The following is a 22814-nucleotide window of genomic DNA, read 5'->3' as shown; positions in this document are numbered from 1 at the left end:
CCGATCAAAAAACGTTTGAAAGGAAAAAAAGAAAGTTGGAGGGAAAACCTTGCCCTAGGAAGGGCCCTCCAGGGAGACTTCCTTCAGCAGTTCTCAGTGAAAACGTAAAAAAAAATTGGCAGAACCTCTCTCTAAGCCGCTGTGCTCTCCCGCCTATTTCCGCTTGACTTAACTTCATTCATATATTCCCAAACAAATTTGTATAGCATTTGAACTGGTGTAGAGTAATCAGAAACAAGTTATTATTAGGATAGTCTCTAGATATTAACATGGAGCTCTTACTTAAATTGAACTGACAGTCAGTTTAAAAAAAAGACTTTAAGAGCTGAACATAACACTATATAGTTATGCATAACTGAATATAATTTAAGTCTCTCATAGAGTGTAACTTAGTTGGAAAAAGAAAAATGTTACATAGGTAACCTTATCCATATAAAAAAAAAAACAGGCACAAGTTTCAAATTTGTCAGTAAACTGAGCCCATGAGTGCGCTTTGCTGGGTTATAAAGTCACATTCTACTTCTCTGAACTCCGTATCTTCTTAACGAATTCCTCTGCTTCCTTCGGTGTTTTAAGGGAGTATTTTTTACCTTCAAATGTTACCAAAAGAGTAGCAGGAAATGCAAAGCCGAATTGGAGGTTCCTTCTCTTAAACTCCTCACAAATGTGACGAAATTCTGCGCGTTGCTGGCGCACTCCATCTGCCAGGTCTGGCGTGAAGAAAAGTCTCCCATTTCCATAAAAGAGATCTTCTTGGTCCGTGCGGCATGCAGGACACGTTCCCTGTCCCGATGATTCAGGAAACGCATGATCAGTGGCCTGGGTGGGTCTGTTTCTCTTCTTTTTTGCCCCAGTCTGTGCGCTCTCTTTATCGTGAAAGTGGGGGGCGTAACTCGGAGCCCAGTCAAAATCGCCGGGATAATGCGCTTGATAAAATCTTCAGTATCCTCTCTCCTTTCCTCAGATTCTGGGATCCCATGAAGTATTAGATTCCCCCTGCATCCTCTCAATTCAAGATCCAGAAGTTTCCTCTTCATAATATTGTTTTCAGCCTGCAGAGATTTCACCTCGGCTTTCAACTCAGTCAGCCCGTCTGTGTTGTCCGAAATACGTTGCTCTGTCTCGGTTACGCACTGATCACACCCACCCAGGTCTCCTTTTAGCTTTTAGCTCTGCGTTAATTTGGTCAAATCTTGCATTGTATTCTGTCTTTAGTTCAGCTTTGATAGACACCATTTCTACCTTGAGCTCGACCAGCACAGCCATGATTTTGTCCAACACCATATCTTTCATCGCCTCTTCCCCAGCCACAGGCTCGGATGCAGGAGGGCCCTCATTCGTGAGTCCGCTGCGTGGAGATGTATGCTCCGTCATGTTAACGTTAGCTTGTGGGGCTAACTTCTCTCGGAGGCTGGAGTCCGTCAGTTTAGGCTGCCTGGATGTCATTGAAGTTTTCACTTTCAGAGACTTCCTCAAGCTTGCCATACCACAATACGTGTCGTCTCTTTCTTTTCTTTTTTTTTCGGGAATAATGAGGATTTTTGTTCAGTTTCAGCGGAGAGACACAGGTGTGCGACCAGTTACACCCACGCCATCTTGGAACCCCCCAGTGTAAATGTTTCTGATGCAACAAGTTGCAGTCTTCTCATTTGTTCTGGAGTCTCATTTCAATCCAAAATAACTTCAAAAATAGAATCTTTCAACAAGACTGGGGTTTGGGGGATTTATGCTTTGATGCAGGACTGCAGCTATTAAATATTTTTGGAATTGAGTATTCTACTGTTGAATTAGATAAAAAGTAATTTTGCTTTTTTTAATCAACAATATCAATAGTGCCAGGGCTCTCCCAAAGCAATGTCACAATGTCACTGTGCCATCATGCAGATTTTCAAACTTAGGGTGTTACCTCTCTGCGTAATTCTCTCCAGGTAATTATTAATATTTTTCACGTTGTTACAAGTTTCAAAGCTTTCTTGGACTGTAAGTACAGGCAGTCAGCAATATCCTCAGTCAGTGAACAGGCTGTGTGTGAACATGAACACAGCCTGTGAAAAAACTGGGTTGTGGAACGAAGCTTTTCCGCAAAAGCCGCACTGATGAATCTGCTGTGTACCCTGTTGATGAAGAGATAAAAACTCTGATCAAATCCAAATAAAGCAGTGGTGTCCAAAGTATTCCAGAAAGGGCCAAGAGAGTGCAGGTTTTCTTTGCAGCCACTGACTCCAGCAGGTTATTTTACTGATTTTACTGATAACCTGCTGGAGTCAGTGGCTGCAAAGAAAACCTGCACCCTCTTGGCCCTTTCTGGAATACTCTGGGCACCACTGGAAAGGCATTGCTTGAACAGTTAAACAATTCACTTAAAGCGTGCATCCATTCACATCGCCTGCGAGGTGGACAGCAGCCAGTGGACCAAAACACAAATCAATTTCAGGTGATCAGCATGGACCCTCTTTCTCTTAGGGCCCGGTCACATGGCACATGGCGTTAGCTGAGCAAAGGAAAAAAAGTCACAAAGTCACAAATCGTCGAGAAAAAGTGGCCAAATGAGCTGGCACTTCTCCCATCACCAAAAAGCCTGCAAATGCAGAGCACATAAAAGACCGAAACTAAACCGAAACTAACAAAAGAAAAACAAAGTGAACGGTGACCTTGACGCTGTGATCATTTCTGCAGCGAGCCTGTGCTCTCCACAGCCACCTGCAGCTGCGTTGTGTTGACGACAGGTTTGTCTTCACTACAACAATGTGTGCACGCACATTGCAGCCAGAGATGACTGCAACATGCGCGTAGTTGATCAAACATTCTTACCGCTATTTTTTCTGAATGAAAACGTTTTTCGTCCCACACGTGGACGAGTCACGTTCAGCTCATTGGATCTTTAGTTATTGATCCGTTCAGATATCATCAATGTTCATGCAAGATGTCAGACGTGAGAGGTTGGGCAAAGTTGGACGACAATCAAACAGAATGCTGACAGTATGGGAACTATGCAAATGATGAGGAACCTTCAAGACAGAAAGCAAACAGAATACGGATGATTTGAGGGTGTGTCGTTAGGATTCGCTCACATTTTTAAACAGTTTGACAATTCTGACAAAGCGCCAACTACAGGAAAGAAATTGGACAATCATTAAACGATGTCTCCAAAAGTCAACGCAAGTCCAGATTGCCCTTTGTTAGTGATGTGTGACCAGGGCTTTAACGGGGAACTAAGTAACTTTTTTACTTTAATTGTAATAGTTAAATGACTTGTTTTGGGGAGAATGAGGACTTGCTCTCTCCCATCAAGGGACTTGTTGCAGAAAACCACACTTAAAACTTCAGAGACACTGACCCGGTGCCATGTGAACAAGAGTCTTAGGTCTCACGAGAAACACAAACTGCTTTACAGAACTAATACTACTACTACTAGTAGTTGTACTACAACAATAACAACACAAGGCCCGTATCGAGGCACCGGCGAGCTAGGGACTATAAGAACAAGCCAACAAAGGCTTTATTTCTTACATGCTCATAATTATGATAGAGCCGGCGAGAAAAGCAAATAAGATAAAACACGCACACAAAAACACAGCTGTCGGAGGAAGAAAAAAACCTGACAGAGCAAGGGGTCACACATGGGTCAAGTTCAGCTGGGCTTTCTTGGAATAGCTAAACTGCAAGATTAAAAAAAGTGTGAAATATTCATGCAAACCTGACGTGCTCGCTGCTGAGCACGTCAGGTTGAGAGAAGAGAGAGAGAGAGAGAGAGAGAGAGAGAGAGAGAGTTCTCTTGTTCTCTGTGGATTGTTGCTTTTTTGATGCAGTGTCACAAATTGTGAAAAACAAATGCACATGGGGAGTGGGGGAAGAGGGAAGGGCCGTTATCGCAGACCGAATGGTCCCCCTAAAAATCGACCCACCCTGCCTTCACTGTGCTTGTGTCATTAGCCGCGGTTCACGGATTAACACCTCGTTTCTAATTAAAACTGCATTCTAGTCATCATCTATCTCAGCAACAGACAGATGAAGCTTTGTACAACAATCATTTCCACATAAATCCAGCATTATTTTATCATAAAAGATGTGTTGGTCATTTCAAAGCTTCACGGAGTTTCGCCAAGTTTCTGCTTAAAACTGCCTTGTTTCTGCATACAACTGACTTTAGAATGATTAAAGAGGTTTTACCTTGTCATCTGATGGTTAATAATCCCATTAATCCATTTGATTGCTTTGGGTGAAGAGATCTCAGACATGCTGCTGTGGTCCAAAATGATGCATGTGCAGTGAAGGCAGGCGGACTGATTTTTAAGGGGGTACCATTCGGTCTGCGACACTGGCAGTGAGATTTTCCGACAGTATTGTGGCATATGTACCCAGAGTTTTGTGGTCTTCTCTGTGCTGGGATTCAGGGAATTTGGGGGCACTCCAGTGTGCGTGCGACCCAACAGTCCAGTCCACTTGTCTTCATATTGATTGGTTTGTAATTGTATTATTGTTCCTGGTTTTTTGGTTTTGTTTTTTTTAACATCTGCGAGTTTGCAGTTTGTGAGAATTTTTACTCACTTGGCTGCAATTTTGAGTGTAACAACATTGCTGCTAAAGTTTTCCATTTGTCATGCCGTGAAGAAGCATAGCGTGCTTGAGAGAGTTTCTCTCAGCCATGATTTCCTTATTTCTTTACAGACATCGATCACCAGTGATATATCAGCAGACATCCAAGCAGAGCTCTGCACACTGAATGCAAGAAGCAGGAATTGGAATTGAATAAGAGGGAGGGAGAGGTGGATTATGCCGGAGCCTGAAATGTCGCAGGCTTGATAACCGCCGCAGACTGCTTCCTCTTCCTATAATTCTGCTGCCAGATGTCCAGTCACTTAGACTAAGTTGGGTGAGCTGGAGGGATGAGTGAAATGGAAACCTGGTATTAAAGATACTTGTCTTCTCGCCTTTACAGAAACACGGTTGGGCGAGTCGGATCGGGACGAGGACCTACATAATTCAATTCCATTTCAATTTATTTCATTTATAGAGCACCAAATCACAACAAAGCTGCCTCAAGGCGCTTCACACAAGTAAGGTCTAACCTTACCAACCCCTAGAGCAAGCACACAGGTGACAGTGGTAAGAAAAAACTCCCTCTGAAGATCTAAGGAGGAAACCTCAATTCCCATCCAATTACATTTTTTCCGCAAATCTGATTAGTTAATCGTGTCAGATTTCAGACCAGAAAATATCGCATAAACAGTGGCAAAATATTAAAACCATTTCACATTTATTAGTATTAGTCCATGCCCTGATCCTGCGCTCTGCTACACAGATGTAAATAATTGTGCTGTCACATGAAAAAGAAACTAGTGCAGTGAGAACAATGCCCACTGCATGGATTTAATGGATTTAATTGGTTTGATTGATGGATTTACCATGGATTTAACTCAATGCAGATGACGAAATGGAGAAATCATTGGGTCTGATCACAGAAATTCCAGTTTGGCATGAAGAGCTTGTTGCAACGGTAAGCTTTGACAAGCCGACCACACCCTTTCACAATTTGTCGACCGAATTACTTGCTGAAAAATAAATCATGCAAATGTTGGAATTGGATTAGAATGGGAATAACCCCCTTGTGTGTGATGATTTGCGGACGTTAATGGTGGATTTTACTGTCGCAAATTGAGTTTTACTGGCGATGTGTTAGCGGAGCCGGTAAAACTGGGTTTGGAAGCCCAATCTGTCTGGACTGAGACCTGAAGATTACCAGGAAAATCCATGGAGAAGGAGTGTTCCTCTTTATTAATAAAAGGTACTGAAATACTGCTGCGGTTAGTGAATGAATATGCACTTCGGACACTGAATTGCTCACAGTGTCTCTCTGTCCATTTTATTTACCTCATGAGTTTCAACAGCTGTTTTACACGCTTGCATATATGCATCCACAAGCTAAAGTGTCAGCTGCTGCTCAGCTGATAGTTGATGTTACTCAAAGCCTGGACAATATTTGCCCGGAGGCACCCAAGTTTATCCTGGGAGATTTTAACCACTGTGTTTAAGATAAAACTCTTAGATCACATGAACAGTATGTATCCGTGCTACCTGTTAAGGATTTTATATATATATATATGTTATCACTGTTAAACATTTGTACCTTTTGTCTTCTTTCTGATGAGAACGGTGTTGTGCTGTTTGCACTTAAACCCGAGAATGTACGTGTTATTCAACCTTGTTTTAGCATGCTGGGGTCAATCTGAACTGGGAATGAGAAGCTGGATGTACTTATTATTATTCTGATTGTGATGTGATGCTTAGTGTTCCAGGCAGATGCAGAACAGCTGATAACTGCGAACAAGATGTGCTGACCTTCGACGATAAGAGTAAAAGAAAAGAAACTGTTTTGCTTACAGCTGCACTTATTGACGTGTGTGTTTATGTTACGGGAAGAAACTTGTCTTGCGTCATTCCCCCACCCTTAGGACAAGTTTTTGTTTATGTGATGAGGGATTCACTAATAAAAAGAGCGAAGCGCAGGCCAGACTTTAGTGTAGCCTTGGTGTACAGCCTGACTGCACTCCGCGCGTAAAATTTGACTTTCTGTCTCACTGGTGTTTCTTGACTCTGTTTGTCTTGTTAAAGGGTTTAAAAATGTTTGGAGGAGAAAATACCCAACATTGACTGGGGGCTCGTCCGGGATTTGAACCCGGGACCTCTCGCATGGCAGGCGAGAATTCTACCACTGAACCACCAATGCCACGATCGATTGACTAGTCCACTTTCTGATTTGATGTACAAGGATGATATTTCAATGTCAACTGTGTTGGAATGGAACAAAGATGCTGAGGAAGCTTTTGTAAAAGTAAAACAAACATTAGTGTCATCCACAGTTTTGGCACTACCAGATTATAGTAAACCATTCATTCAAACAGCTGATTGTAAGAATAAGTTCATGACTAGTGTTTTGGTTCAAGTGTATGGCTCAAAATTGAGGCCAGTTGCCTACTACTCATCTAAATTGGATGCAGTAGCAAGTGCTTTACCACCATGCGTACAGGCTGTTGTTGCAGCCTCTATGGCTGTTCAAAGTAGCAGTAATGTTGTTCTATTCCATCAGTTGACACTGAAAGTTCCACATGCAGTCTCTGCACTTCTGTTGCAGACAAACATGAGCCTTTTGTCCCCAGCAAGACATCTTTCGTGCATGTCCTTGCTATTATCACAACCACATCTTACGGTAGAGCGCTGTACAACATTGAATCCATCCACATTGATACCCTTACCTGAGGATGGTGAGCCGCACAATTGTCTTGATGTAGCTACGGTCTGTACGAAAGCACGCCCAGACCTCTGGGACACACCCATCCCAAACAGTACAATTGTGTATGTGGATGGTTCTTCCACTAAAAACGCTTATGGACAAACACAATCTGGATATGCTGTTGTCACAAATTCAGAAGTATTGGATTCTGCTTCATTGCCATCCTCATTTTCAGCACAAGCAGCTGAATTAGTTGCTTTAACTGCAGCTTGCTATCTGTTTAAAGGTACGGCTGTATCAATTTATACAGACAGCCAGTACGCTTTCAGCACAGTGCATGTGTTTGCAAAACTGTGGGAAGAGCGTGGAATGGTGACATCATCTGGAAAGCCAGTGACTCATGCCACTCTCTTAACTGCACTACTGAAAGCTGTGAAATTGCCTAAACAAATTGCTATATGCAAATGTGCGGCTCACACCAAAGGCTCTGACAGTATTTCAAAAGGAAATGATTTTGCTGACAGAGCAGCAAAAGAGGCAGCAGCAGCTTCTTCTATTTTTGTTGTACAGGAAACTACTCCAGATTTGCATTTAGGTCATACACTGCTTGCTGACATGCAACAGCAGGCAACTGACAGAGAAAAACAAATGTGGATAGCTAAAGGAGCTACGTATGCAAATGATTTGTACGTATGACCACAAAAGAAACCCATATTGCCAAAAAATATGTTTAAATGGGCAGCTATTATGAGCCATGGCGTGACGCATGTCTCATCAGGGGGTATGATATCTCAATTGCAATCTATTTTTTGTCTTTATGGGTTCGATGCATATGCAAAACAGCATTGTAGAGCATGCATGACATGTGCAAAACACAATTCACAAGGCAATTTGAGACCCCAAAGAGGCAAATTTCCAACACCACAATATCCCTTTCAAGTGATTCATATGAATTATATACAGCTGAGTAAACATGAAGGGAAGGAATTTTGTTTAGTCATAATTGATGCCTTCTCAAAATGGGTAGAATTGTTCCCTACAAAACATGCAGATGCACTTACAGTGGCTAAGGCATTGTGCAAAGACATCATTCCACGATTTGGAATACCAGAAACAGTCTATTCAGATAATGGAGCACATTTTGTTAATACAATAGTGCAATACGTAGGAGAAGCGCTACAGGTCAATCTCAAAAATCATTGTGCTTATCATCCACAAAGCGCCGGATTAGTGGAAAGGATGAATGGAACAGTAAAAAACAGACTTAGAAAGACAATGGAGGAAACAGGCAGACCATGGACGCACTGTGTAGATTTGGTAAAAATGTATATAAACATAACTAGTACCATGGGGTTGACACCGTATGAAACATTGTTTGGCAGAAAATATCGATTGCCATATTATGGACAAATTTGGGATGTACCTGAGGAAGCCAATTTGGCAGATTACATGAGAAAAATGTTAGAAGGACAACGAGGGAGAGTTCCAAACACTGATGATCCCATTTCTCCACAGGAGGACCCTAAAGTGGTACCTGGAGACTGGGTGTTGATAAGAAGCATCAAGAGAAAACACTGGCATTCACCTAAATGGGAAGGGCCCCATCAAGTACTACTCACAACACCCACAGCCTTGAAAATTGGGGAAAGAAGTACATGGATTCATTTGACTCACTGTAAGAAAGTCATTTCTGCAGACACAGACAAACAGTAAGAACAGTAGGACAAGACTAGTAATAGTGTGTGAGCTTGGTGTTAAGATCCAGGTTAGACACGAAAGCTAGCAGAAGACATTAAGAAGCCACTGTTCTGAACATAGGTGTGCTGTAGTGTGCAGAAATGGTGAAAGAAAAAAAAACAAAAGAACGAGGGTTTCTGGACCCCATGGACAGTCCTTGTTATGCTACTTTTCTTTTTCGGATTGGGCTTATTATTAAAAGCCATAAGCACGAGACATGATAATAAGGATCACCTCCGCAGATTGCAGAGACCAAAAAGAAGTAACGAAGACCCCAGTCCGATAATAAATGCCACAGTACATAGCTGTGATAGGAACAATGCGTACCGATTTGGTATACAAGCCTGCATTCCTAGAAAAGCTTCTGTGGTCATCTCTGTACCATATAGTGCTCTTACCCATGGAATATGGGATGGTGGGGATGGTGACAGAGGGACTAATTACGGAAATAGTTTCTCATGGTATATGACCAATGATCAACAAGATAAGAGATGGGAAACGTTGGTAGCCGATGAATGGAGTAGATGGACACCAAGATGGGCACAAACCGAGTGGGCTAAGTACCAGAGTCAAATTCTCAAAATGTATCAAACAGATGATAAGCTGTCTATAGTGGTAAATACCACAGAAAAAGGAACCATATTCCCACCTGATATAGAGGGAGACTGTTGGTTGTTCCTCCTTTGGGTATACAAAAAAGGAAAAGATCCGTATTTCCATTTTTTCCTCTGTGAAACAGATAGAGTACAGCAACCAATATTGACCGAATTAAGTACGTCAAAGGGGGTGTCCATACAAGTAAAGGGGGTGCCCATACAAGCAAAGTTGGGCATGCTAACCATACATGTGTACACTTGACAGGGACAAGTAAGACTTTGGGTAGCTTAAGCCACACTACCTGGTGTAAGAATGTGGTCCATAGTACTCCCACATTCAAACCTGTCGGTAGGAGTGATGTATGGTGGTGGTGTGGTGATAACAGAATCTTTGACAGACTGCCACGAAATGTGTCAGGTTATTGTGCATTAATATCATTATTGTTACCCATGACCCCTGAAGACGTTACGACATATGCAGCCTCTCTTATTCCTGAAGATTGGCAGAAAGGCATAGCCAGACAGAGTAAAAAGAGATTGGAAAGGAGTAGGAAATCCAACATATATTGACGCAATAGGAGTCCCCAGAGGAGTGCCTGACGGGTATAAACTGGTTGATCAAATAGCAGCTGGATTCAAATCTTCCATCCGTTGGTGGTGTTCAATTAATAAAAACGTGGACAGAATAAACTAAGTTAATAAACTAACTAACTAAGCTGGGTGATGCCTACTGTATGTTTAACAGGTGATAAACAGGTGGGAAATGTTAAGGATTTTATATATATATATATGTTATCACTGTTAAACATTTGTACCTTTCGTCTTCTTTCTGATGAGAACGGTGTTGTGCTGTTTGCACTTAAACCCGAGAATGTACGTGTTATTCAACCTTGTTTTAGCATGCTGGGGTCAATCTGAACTGGGAATGAGAAGCTGGATGTACTTATTATTATTCTGATTGTGATGTGATGCTTAGTGTTCCAGGCAGATGCAGAACAGCTGATAACTGCGAACAAGATGTGCTGACCTTCGACGATAAGAGTAAAAGAAAAGAAACTGTTTTGCTTACAGCTGCACTTATTGACGTGTGTGTTTATGTTACGGGAAGAAACTTGTCTTGCGTCATTCCCCCACCCTTAGGACAAGTTTTTGTTTATGTGATGAGGGATTCACTAATAAAAAGAGTGAAGCGCAGGCCAGACTTTAGTGTAGCCTTGGTGTACAGCCTGACTGCACTCCGCGCGTAAAATTTGACTTTCTGTCTCACTGGTGTTTCTTGACTCTGTTTGTCTTGTTAAAGGGTTTAAAAATGTTTGGAGGAGAAAATACCCAACACTACCACACAGAAGAATACTGTTAATGATCTTTGTTTTGGATCGGTGCATCGAGCGTACAGATCCATGCCAATGCCATCTCTTGGTGCTTCTTACCACAACAGCGTCTTTTTAATGCCTGTGTATAGCCCCATTTTTAGCCATCTGGATTGAGAGGAGAAGACTGTAAAAAATCTGGTCAGATGACAGCATATCCTCCCTCCAGGGCCGCTTTGAATGTACTGACTGGCAATGTTTCTATGATGCTTGTGGTGACATTAATGAATCGGTTGATACAGTGCCCGCTTGCATATATTTTTGTGTTGATGTAGTTATCCCAACAAAAAAGGTGGTTATTTATCCAAATAACAAACCATGGGTAAGTAAAGAACTAAAAATGTTATCAACAAAAAGAAAAGGACATATTATTGTGGGGACCCTTTGGAGAAGAAAGCAGTTTCCAGAGAAGTAAAAAAAAATAAAAAAAATAATGAAGGCAAAAATTCAGCATAAAAATAAAATTGAAAATCAATACAGTAATAGAAATCTAACGGCAGCCTGGGAAGTCGGCGTCATCCACACCAATCATCAGGGTGACTGGTGTGGATGACGCTGACTTGCCAGATGTTTTTAATGTTTTTTTTCCAGATTTGAAAGGCCCCTGTCAGATGATACCTCAAAATGATCAAGCTATCCCAAAAACAGGTTACAACTCTACTTAAGAAAATAAAAATAGGGAAAGCTGGTGGCCCTGGCACTATATGAGCGTGTGCAGGTTTTTGTTTCCGCTGCTGTGTGCCTGACAGCACCTGCATGAAACACCTCACGTGGAACATTTCAATATATAAAGTAGGTATATTAAGTTCATTGTGGACTCACCATAGCTTTGTCCTTTTTTCATGAATTGTATAATCCAGAGTTTGACTCACAGAGCGCTGTGTGGAGCTTCAGTCAAAAGAAGACAAAAAGTGTATTTTCTGAAGAGAACAGTCATGTGACTTTTTTCAGTGGCTGCAATGGTTTTAAAAAAATCTGTTTTTATTTTTCATGGCTGTTTTCCAGCCATAGAAAGTCCAGTGAAAGGTGTTACTTGTCCAGCAATGTAATTTTTCTGCAGATTTAGCTGACGTTGCCCGTGAATGACAGGGTAACGCACACAAACCCACACAGGATAAATCGAAACTAACTTGCGTGAAAAATTTACCATTTAATATTCAGCTAGTCAGTCTCTCGCTCGCTCTCTTTTTCTCTCTCTCTCTGTCTACGAACAATAAGGAAATCTGATGTCAAATGCTCAAAATTCAGCATATCTGTCAAAAAGCGGCAGATATCCATGGAAATATGACGTCATCAGTAGCACATAAACTCCGAAAACACTCAACACACTGAAGCAGTTACATAGAAAGGTGTTTTCACGTCACCTCTGCTCACCGGGCACATTTTAAGCCGCACGACAGACTCACAACTGCCACTGTCTTTTGTCAAGAGGGCCTTAAGTGCATGCTTCATGTCTTCTTTGTTTTTTTGTTTTTTTTGCAGGAGCATTACAGCACCACATACAGGCCTAGCATATATATTACAGCATTCTCAATGGTGCCATGTTTACAGAACACTTTGCTGACAGGAATTAAACAAAGCCTCGAGGCAAAGAATTTACCTTGAGGTTTTGTTTAATTCCTGTCATTTTTTGCAAGTGAATTATCTGAGTTACTCAAGTAATCATTTCAGTCCTACTTTGATGCATTGTGATTCAGACATTGATGATAATGATTCAATTCCTATAGAGTCTACGTAGGACTGCCTCTGAACAGGAAGCCAGCCTGTTCAAACAATTTATTTTGTAAGTGCTAATTAATAACATAATGCTGATGGACCAAAAAGGGCAGAACTCACAAGTGCAGCAGCCAGAAAAGTCACGGGGAGACAAGAGACAGAAGATGGCCGAGTGTGGAATTTGATTAGCATGGGCCGAGTTAAAAGCGAGTGTATGAAAGCAGGAAGAGTTAATTTCTGTTACTAGTCAGAACATTCTTCAGGCAGGGGTTTAAGCAACTGTGACGACAACTATCTGTTCTGCCCAAGTGTCCTTAAGCAAGATGCTGGATACCCAGCAGCTACAGGTGTCATGCTCAGCAGCTCAGTCTAACCTCTGTTCACTGTCAAGGTTGAAAATAAACATACCCACAGGGGTGCAAAATAACATTTTATCACATTCGCAGCCCCAATGGGAATCATGCCACTGCCATCTATTCCAAAAAAAAAAAAAAAAAAAAAAGACAACCATCTGTTTGACTGTCACTTTAAAGGAGGGGAAGCCATTTAAAAGCAGACATACCTGGTTGGTCACATGGCAAAATAATTTATCTGTGAAATCATTAGAAAGATTAGCTCCCTTCATAGCACAATAAAATCTTTTTTTTTTTTTCCTTTTTAAGACCAGAACCTTACATCATTGTGAAAGGTTCATTCACTCTAGTTAAACATACTGTACAGCATAGGAAAAGCACAAAATGTTAAACAACTAAAATGACAATGCAAAACACAAAGAATGCCACAGCAGCTTACAATCACATGGGCTGGGGGGGGTAAACTGCAGTTGTTAAGAGAAACTATTAAAATATTAATCAGAATCTTCTTTGATGTAAAGCACAGACAGAGATGTCATCATCTCGAGAAGCTTGGTGTTCTATTTTAAATCCTCTTCTCTTGACCAGAGAATGAACCTATAATGCTACAATAAGAATCCAAGTTTACAGCTATGCCCTCTCTGAATTTTTAGGAATAGGCAGTAGGCTATGTGAGCTTATTATGTTTGTACGTGATCCCATAATTGGTTTTAGAAATAAAATTCATGATAATTTGCCAAATATTATTAAAAATGCATAAATACCTTGTTCTCCTCATGAATTTGGACCAATTTTTTAAAAATTAAGTAATTCTTATGGCTTTTATAAAAGCGGGCACGTCCCGGTTTGAAAATGCAGGGGTGGGGGCCAAATGGTTAATGCGCTTGGTTTCAGTGCAGAAGGTTCCGGGTTCAAGTCCCACCCCTGCCACATTTCTCCATGTAATGTGGAGTTGCAACAGGAAGAGCATCCGGCATAAAACTTGTGCCAATTCAACATGCAGATCCACCTTGGATTTGCTGTGGCGACCCCAAGTGCAAACAAGGGAGCAGCCGAAGAGACTTACTATTACGTCCTGGTTTGAAAATACTGACCAATCAGGAAGCAGCATTTTTGGCTTGTTTACAAAAAACAAATAAACAAAAAAACATGGCGTCTAACACAACCGACAAATATTCAGTTTGGGTTTGTTAATGACATTAAATTAAAACAGGCTTTTGTGGCTGTGACTGAAGAAACTGCGCACAGTACATGTTTTTTTGCATTTTGTATCACCAGTTATACAGTGGTACAGAGGCGCATTTTCTTTAAATAAAAAAAATTAAAAAAAAGACCTGAAAGTTCAGCTACAATTTGCCAGGCGGTACATCTGAGATGCAAGCCTAGATTTGATGGTTAAGTGATCAAAGTGCAAGCCAGAGGATACCGATAATGAATGATGTGTTAAGCTTGGTCTTCGGTGTACAGACCTATGACAATGCAAAAACTGTGACAATATGGAACCTATACTACTTGACGCAGATGAAGATGCAAATAACCCAAATGATTATTCTGATGATGAGAAGGCAGGGAAGGAAGATTTTGATGAAGAGGGCTGGCGACCCTCCTGTCCTGTGCACCAACAGCATTTCCTGTATACTGGTTTTGTAAACTGTTCTGTAATTTATGTTTGTAGCATGGCCCAAGCAGAGGGTCACCCTTTGAGTCTGGTCTGCTTGAGGTTTCTTCCTCAGAGGGAGTTTTTCCTTACCACTGTTACTCTGGGGGTTGGTAAAGCATGCAATGCTATGAATGGTCAGCTGACAAACTAATCTTATTAAATGAAATTTTTATTTCATACTTGTTAGATTGTTGTAGATTGCTTTTAGACTGTTACTCAGAAAAAATTTTGGGGTGAAGGACAGGCCTACAAAACTTGTTGCAGTTTAATTTTAAATTTCATCAAGTACATGTATAACAAAACTTTTTTTTAAATGGATGAAATTTTAATGTTTGTAGGCAGTATTCTGTTCCAATAGATATTTTCTACAGTAGTGTGATGAATGAAAAGCAAAACAATTTAATATCAGTTAGAACTTATTTGCAGTACATGCTGCTCTTCCCCTTTTAAAGGAATTCTTGTAGAAATGGTATTTTTACTAATTAGTGGATTATCTCATTAATGGGACAGAGGATTTTGGAGAACAATGGTGTTTTTTCTTAAGTATCAATCATATAATATTAGTGTGCAAAACCAATCAGGGGACTATGCAACTTTTTAAATGAGGCTGTGACACTCCCATGGCCCACTGTCTAGCAGGGCATCCATAGTCAAACAAGCCAACACAACCATGCAGAGTACAACAAATTTCCAAACCGGCTTAGTAGAGGTCTGGTTTAACAATAACGACTATCAGTACAATGCGCAAGCAGGGTGGAGGGAAATTAGGCTGCTAGAAGAAGAAGAAAGAGGAAGATAAAAGAAGAAGAAGAGCCATGTCCAAAGACAGCGAGAGAAAAGGGTGAAACAGAGTCGAAACTTTGAATGTTGGCAGTATGAGTAGTAAAGGAAGAGAGAGCTAGCTGGTATGATGGAGAGGAGAAAGGCTGACATATTGTGTGTACAACAGACCAAGTGGAAGGGAAGCAAGGCCAGGAGTATAGGCGGTAGGGATCGGTATCGGGAACCGGTTCCTTTTAGGGTATCGTTAAGAAATGATTCAATCCACCGACATCAATAACCTTTTTGCTTAACGAATCCTTTATCGGTCCTTCAGAGGGGCCGTTGTTTTGAGGGGTGTTTGTCAGGAAAATGATAATTTCTCTACATCTGGCGTGCCCAACCGGTCGATCGCGGGCCGGTTTCCAGTCAATTGCATGAAAAAAAAAAATCTGTCCCTGGACTCAAAAGGATTTAGTGCTGCTATAATAGACTGATGCAGCAGGTGGCAGCAATGCACCAACAAGGACACCGGCTGCCGTTAAACACCAGAGAAGAAGAACAGCTCTTCTTCTACGGTGGATAAGAAACGAAAAAATATCATTTTCATCCTGGATTATTTTTTCATTTATTCGCATGGCAAATCCATCTGTCTTATCTGCAATGTAAATGTGGCTTTACTGAAGAAAGGGAATTTGGAGCGGCATTTCAGATGATTCACAAGAAATACTATGCTAACTTCTAATGCTAACCCGGCTAAATCGCCCTCTGCTCGCTTGAAAAGCCAGGAATTGAAAAGTTGGCGAACAGCACAATGGTTCATGGTCCATAAATACAAAGAGTGATGAATGTAGCAAACAAGACTGCAGTGTTCTGTTTGGGCCAGGAGTCTGAGGACGCATTTATTCTGTTCGCACGTGGAGGAGACACACATCTGCTGCACACAAATGTTAGGTGGCTCAGCAGAGGTATGCTGGCTGCTGTATCACTGTATTACGTTACTAAGCCATATATATTGATTTATAACACAAAGCTGTCAAAAGGGGTAATAAATATAAGTATAAAGACGCTTGAATATATCATCAGAGCAGTTAATTTATCAGTCCGCGTGAATACGCAGATCGCTGCTGCGTTCATGTACCATCGGAAATTATAGCTTGTTTGCTTGGATTATTTTTTTTTTTTATGTGGGTGGGAGGTCTGCTTCACTGGGCTCAGGCACCTTATATAGGCCAGAATTAATCTTTTCTGTGGATATAATGATTTTTTTTTAACCAAAAATAAAACAAAAACACACTCCTGCCATGAGTAAAACAACTCAGCTGTTGCTCGTGGCAACAGTCCTGTAATTTCCAACGGTACTTGAACGCAGCAGTGTTCTGCGTGACGTTCACATGGAGTGATCAATTTACTGCTCCAATGATATATTCAGTCATCTTTTACCCCTTTTGACAGTTTTGTGTTATATTTCGGTTGTGTTATATTTCAGTTCCTGCGCATCCTGCGCCTTTCAGTCTTCTGCCTGAAATTGAAGAATTTCTGAAACGTTCAAACCATGCTGAATATGCACAGCTTTTAGATTTAAAAGCAAGTTTAAAAGTAAATTACATGTGCTATCAAGCAGGTTGCAACAGTGTGACCTGCAGAAGTTTCCACACATGGACACAGAACTTAAGCACCAGGACAAAGACCTTCGTGCCTAAAAGTGTACATTATGATGATCATGTGCAGAGCATCTTGTCAGAATTTGACAGGCGCTTCACTGACTTTGCCTCCAAAGAGCCTGTTGTCAGTTTTCTCTGTTTTCCATTTGGGGAAAATATAGAGGTGGACTGTATATCGTCCAATGTGGCATCACTCTTCAACCTGGATCCTCACACTGAAAAATGACACTGAGATCAAATCCAGAGCAACAGCTGACATGAATGTCCAAATCTGGAATCTAATGCAGACAGAGCCTGAATGCCTGCTTACGGCTGCACTCAGCTCCTACTGTCCGGACTATGAGAGACCGCTCCATATGGCTCAGTAGATCTAGACACTGTCAACTTTAAAAGTAGATCTCGGTTCAAAAAAGGTTGGACACCTCTGCTCTACATTGATTACAGGCCCTGCAGCGGGTCTGTAATCAACCATTTCTGCAGCGCGGCTTTGCTTTGAACCTTGAACCAATCGAAGCAGTGATTCGCAGATCACTGTTTTATTTCACTTTATCTTAACTTTTCCCCGCTGAAACCCTAAAGAGCATATGTCTGTGAGAAATATTTACCTTTTTATGTTAAACCAACTTGTTGTGGTCTTCTGAAACAGTTGATAGATGTTACTTTATAACTTGAAAACGGGACCGATGCTAACGCGCCAGCATGTCTATGGCACTTTCAATGTTAAAGTTAGTATTAAGCTGTTCGCATCTCAGCACGTTTGTGTGCATTTGTTGTCGTAAAAGAGTGAAATTGTAATTTTTTTAATTTATTTTTATTCATATATTAATAATAATAGCAACAACAACAATAATAGTAATAACTCATAACTAATAATGCTACAATTTTAGAAAAAGAGACAAAAAGAACCTGATGAAACAAAACACAAGAGAAAAGATAAAACCAACTAACAATGAAAATAAATAAATACATGTAGAAATAAATAACTGTTTCCTGTGAACACCTAGTGACTCTTACACCTCAACTTCATCCCTCTTTTATTTAAGTTTAATGACAACTTGTGTCAGTCAAACCTTATTTTCAGTTTGTTCATTTCTTCAGTGATTTCCTCCAGAACTATCTGCCAAGCTAAAAAAAAAACTTCTGCATCCTAGTAAGGGCAGAATACTACTGGAGGTATCGATAAGGGAATCGATAAGCGATCAAATCGATAAGCGGAATCGATAATGGCATCGATATCGATAAAATTGTATCAATACCCATCCCTATTAGGCGGTGGGTTCAAGTTGTTGTATCATGGTGAGGATAGGAAGAGAAATGGTGTTGGTGTAATTTTAAAGAAAGAGTATATACATACACACATATACACATCTAGCTCCCATCAGAGGTACATGTATATTGGTTGATTTCTTTGTTAAATTAATTGCTGAAATCCTGGCATTTCAAATTTCTGGAGGGACTAGTATTATATTACAAACAAAAACAAAACTAAGAGCCACTGTAACCACACTCACTCTGCTAATTCTGCCAAATTTCCATCATAATCATAGTTCTTTAATAACAAAGAGAAAGTGGGAGGAAAAACCCTCAAACTTTTATAGCACTTCAGCTGTGCCTTCTGTATACTGTCGCATGCTAACTACAAGAAAAAAGGAGTGTGTCATTTCCAGGAAAACAACGAAACTGCTGGATTAAAAAAATCTGTTTATATCCCAACTTCTGCATCTTAGTGCAACCAGTGCAGCCCCTGAGGGACTTTAAAACCAGATGTGGGGGTACTGCGCACATGTTGAAAAAGAAGAAGGAAAAAAAGAGCGACTCAGAGTCCACATGTGACTGTGTTAAGTTCTTCATTCAGACTCCCTGTGGTGACGCCGTCCTCTCCAACGAGCACTGCAAACTGTTTAGTCACAAGAACAAAGAGTCTAGAACAAGTCACTTGTTTCTTTTAATCTTTGCTGTGTCCAGAGGCCACATAAACACTGTCAACTGGCAGTAGATCAACATAAAAGGCTATAAAAAGGTGCTGAAAGCACATCTTAAATAACAATAATAATAAAATAATAAATAAATGAGCAAGAACTGGGTTATCATTACACAGAGGAGGACAGTGAAGTGGGATGAGTTGGAGTTGTTAAAGATGCAGAGGGAGGGTTTGGCCTTTGCACTTATTTTGTTTTGCTTCCCAGCAGAGCATTATAGCAATGTAATATTGAAGATCAACCTGCTGGAACCCTATTTAGCTTTGGCACAAACCTGTCATATTATATAGCAACTCAACTTTTCACCTCTGTGCACTTCCACCCTGTGATTTCTGCTAACTTCATCTGCTTGTAATGCATCTCATCTCCATTTACATGCACCTCTTTAGTCGTTTCATGCAAGGGCGTAGGTTTGGTCTCAGCTTTGGTAGGGACAATACCACCCCCCCGCCCCCCTGCCCACCACCACCACCCCCTAACCCACTCATACCATTAGACGCACAAGTACAGCATAATACATAACATATGACGACATAATGCTGAATAATTTAACACTTTATTTACATTATTAAGTGTGTAGGCAGACAAACAAATAGCTTAAATAACAAAATTGCACCCAAAATCACGAATCTATTCTATAGGCCTACACCTGAGAGAACAAGACAACAAAAAAAATACTTGTGGAGCTAACAAAAAAAAAAAGTTTTTGCAACCAAGATGTATAATCTATTCTCTTCATCAATAATGCAGTTGTAGGTATCTGGCAACCTAATTTGCCAACAAAAAAAAGGGCTTTACAATGATATATATTGTGTATTACGGTAAACGTAAGCCTGTGATGTCATAACGCAGAGGAAAAACATGGAAGTTTCACACTCGTGCGCCGCTGATTCTCATTACCGTAAGTTCTCATGTAAGCCCTCACGCTGAAAAATTTCAACACTGACAGCAAGCCAAGAACCCGTGCTTTCCAACAGTATGCTATATGTTGCATATATTACGGTAAAGTGCGTTCGGTGACTTTTGAAACGAGGGAAACGTATGGAAAAAGAGCGCAAAAGTGACAGAAAAGTACAGAGACAGACAGCAAACATAAATGTAGTAATTTTTGAGGAAAAGGCAGGGTGTTAGTGTCATTTGTGAAGGTGTGCGTTCGTGTTTGTGTGGGTGTGCAGTTTATTTTAAGTGTGGCGCACAGCATTGTTCGCAAGCCCCCGCCCTTCTTGTTTTTCTGCACCGGAGCAGTGTTGCCAGATATGAAATATGAAACTATCGTACCAAAACCTCAAAATTATCGTATTTTGGGAGAAATTATCGTACACAAACAAAACGCATACAACGTAGCTATTTTAGCGTTTTTTTTTTTTAATTTACAAAGAATTTTATTTCACATTTTTAAACAGTAATTATAGTAATGGGGAAACTATGGCACAAAAAGAACGCAAATGCACAAGCAAATGCACTACCAGACTAGAAAGATTTTTTTTTTCTGTGAAGGGACACAAACGTGTTAATTACCAGACTAGAAAGAGTCGAATTCAACCTCGAGGTCGCTGTCGTCATCCGATGCCATGGCCACTTGTGCAGATTTTGTTGAACACAGAAAAAAAATGTTGACACCTCCATAAGGAACTTTAACTTTTTTTTATTCTTCTTGTATATCTCTTTGCTCTTGTGTTTTGTTCGTTTGTTATTGCATTTGTTGAAATAAAGTTTCGAAAAAAAAAAAAAAAGATGTTGGTTGGGGAATCTTCCTGTCACGGTAAAGATTGGATGGGAACTCATTACTTTGTATGGAGAGGGGGCGGGCTTTCAAATGACTGTCCCGGTCGCCCAAAGCCAGCATTTGATGCCGCCTGAGTGCAACACCTGCAAAATGATTCTTGGGTGTCAGAGAGAGATGCGTGTTTGGGCAACCAACTGAAATTATCGTACATATTGGATTTTTTCCCATTATTGATCGTACATTTATTGATCGTACATCGTACAGAGGGCAAAACTATCGTACAAATACGATAATTATCATACATCTGGCAACACTGCACCGGAGCCACCCATCCTCTGCGCTCTGGGACCTCCCACTTTACAAATTAAGCACTGCCTGCCACGAGATGCGCTTTGTTTACGTCCATGTGAGAAGAACGTGAGCTAATGAAATTGCAACATGGGTAACCCTGTCACTCTGGCACGTCGAAAACACAAAACGTGACGACTAAAATTATAGTATCAAGTTCGCAAAAAAATAGTGAATGATTTTGTTATATAAAAAAAATTCTAAATATTGGTAGGGACTATTTTGCCATCCCAAAATATTGGTTGTGACTTGTCCCTATGGTCCATATGCAAACCTACGCCCCTGGTTTCATGTCACTGCCTGCCTCACAGTTTCTGCCTCCACTTCTCAGCCCTCTTCTCTGCTTGCTTGCTTCCTCAGTTACTAAACTCAGTCTGATATTTGGTGGGGCATTTACTCCACGAGAATGCACCTGAGCTGACTCTAATTACTACCTAAGGGCCCCATCACACTTCACACGAATGAAGCCGCAACTGGCCGAATGGGGAAAAAAGCCGAACTTCGAGACGCAGTCGGGTGGGACAGACATTCGGACAGCCGTGTATAGGGCTGCTCGATTATTTAAGTAAATACTGAAATCACAATTATTCAAACTTTTATTTTTTTTTAGTTACACAAAGCATTTATTCAGCATTTCTCTCACTCTAAAAAAAAAAAAAAATGTTATAGACAATGTGCGCAAAACCTCCAAATTGAAAATGTACTGTACCTTACCTGTATAAAACATAAAATAAATAAAATAAATATTAAAAATATCATATTATGTATTATTTTTCTGTTTTCCTCTCCCTTCCCTGTTGTCACGTGTCTTTGGGCATCTCCCTGACTTGTGCTACTAGGACATAGTGCAGCTGCATTGTTTTCGTTTCAATTTATGTTCATTAGTTTGTGTTTTTGTCATCATTCCCTTGACCACATCTCCTTATCTCCTTTTGGAGAAATTTACAAGAAACAAAATAAATAAACATAACCATACATAACCAAACAAAATAATAAATATAAAGAAACACTAAACAGTCTATATATATAAAAAAAAGGGGGAAAAAAACGGGGAAAAAACGATGGAAAAAAATGTCCGAAACAATAAGTTATTTAAAGTTAAGCTTTTGTGGTGTCTAAAAAAGCTGTAGCTTTATTTGGTAAAAATAAAAAAGACTGAACCATTTACAAATTAAAGCGTTCACTCAGATCAACTGTGCTAAAAGGCTAAGCTAATGTTAGCCGATCATTAAACCTTCACAGCAGTTCAGTAAACGTCACGTTTTATTTTTACATTATTCTCACCTCGATAAAGCTGCAGAACTAAACTCTGTTGGGCAAACTGGGACTTCACATATATCCAAAAAGTGGGAGATTTCGGACTTAGTGGGTTTGCTCCATCACCCCGGCTGCCTGCCTCGCTCTGCCCAGGAATGATGCCTGAAGGCCGGCTTCTCCGTGCGGATTGGGTCGCTGTCCCGGTTCGATCGATATCCCACCAAGTCGTCAGTCCTCCCTCGGTCGGCGTCACTCTGAAAAGTAGCTGAAAAAAAGCTTCTCCCAGCAGGGTGATGGGAGAATTGTTCTACTGCTGTTTTTTAAAGCTTTTTTTGGTTCAGGTGACGCAAATTCAAGAAGGCGATCGCTGAACTTTTTTCAGGTTGTGGAAACAGCCAGAGTGTGACGTAGCAATCCC

The 22814-nt window shown here is 40.6% G+C and overlaps 1 protein-coding gene and 1 non-coding gene across 2 annotated transcripts in view; both read right to left on the bottom strand.

The window, feature by feature from the left end:
- galnt2 (UDP-N-acetyl-alpha-D-galactosamine:polypeptide N-acetylgalactosaminyltransferase 2) overlaps positions 1 to 22814 on the bottom strand; it is a 233169-nt gene that overhangs the window by 105677 nt on the left and 104678 nt on the right. The window lies entirely within an intron of this gene.
- Positions 6656 to 6728, bottom strand: trnag-gcc. The gene has a single exon. It is a non-coding gene; the product is annotated as a tRNA-Gly (tRNA).

This window comes from Thalassophryne amazonica, chromosome 2 (assembly GCF_902500255.1).
Source record: "Thalassophryne amazonica chromosome 2, fThaAma1.1, whole genome shotgun sequence".
NCBI classification, from domain to species: domain Eukaryota; kingdom Metazoa; phylum Chordata; class Actinopteri; order Batrachoidiformes; family Batrachoididae; genus Thalassophryne; species Thalassophryne amazonica.
The sequence above is the reverse complement of the archived record's forward strand: the minus strand, read 5'-3'. Positions and strand labels throughout refer to the sequence as shown.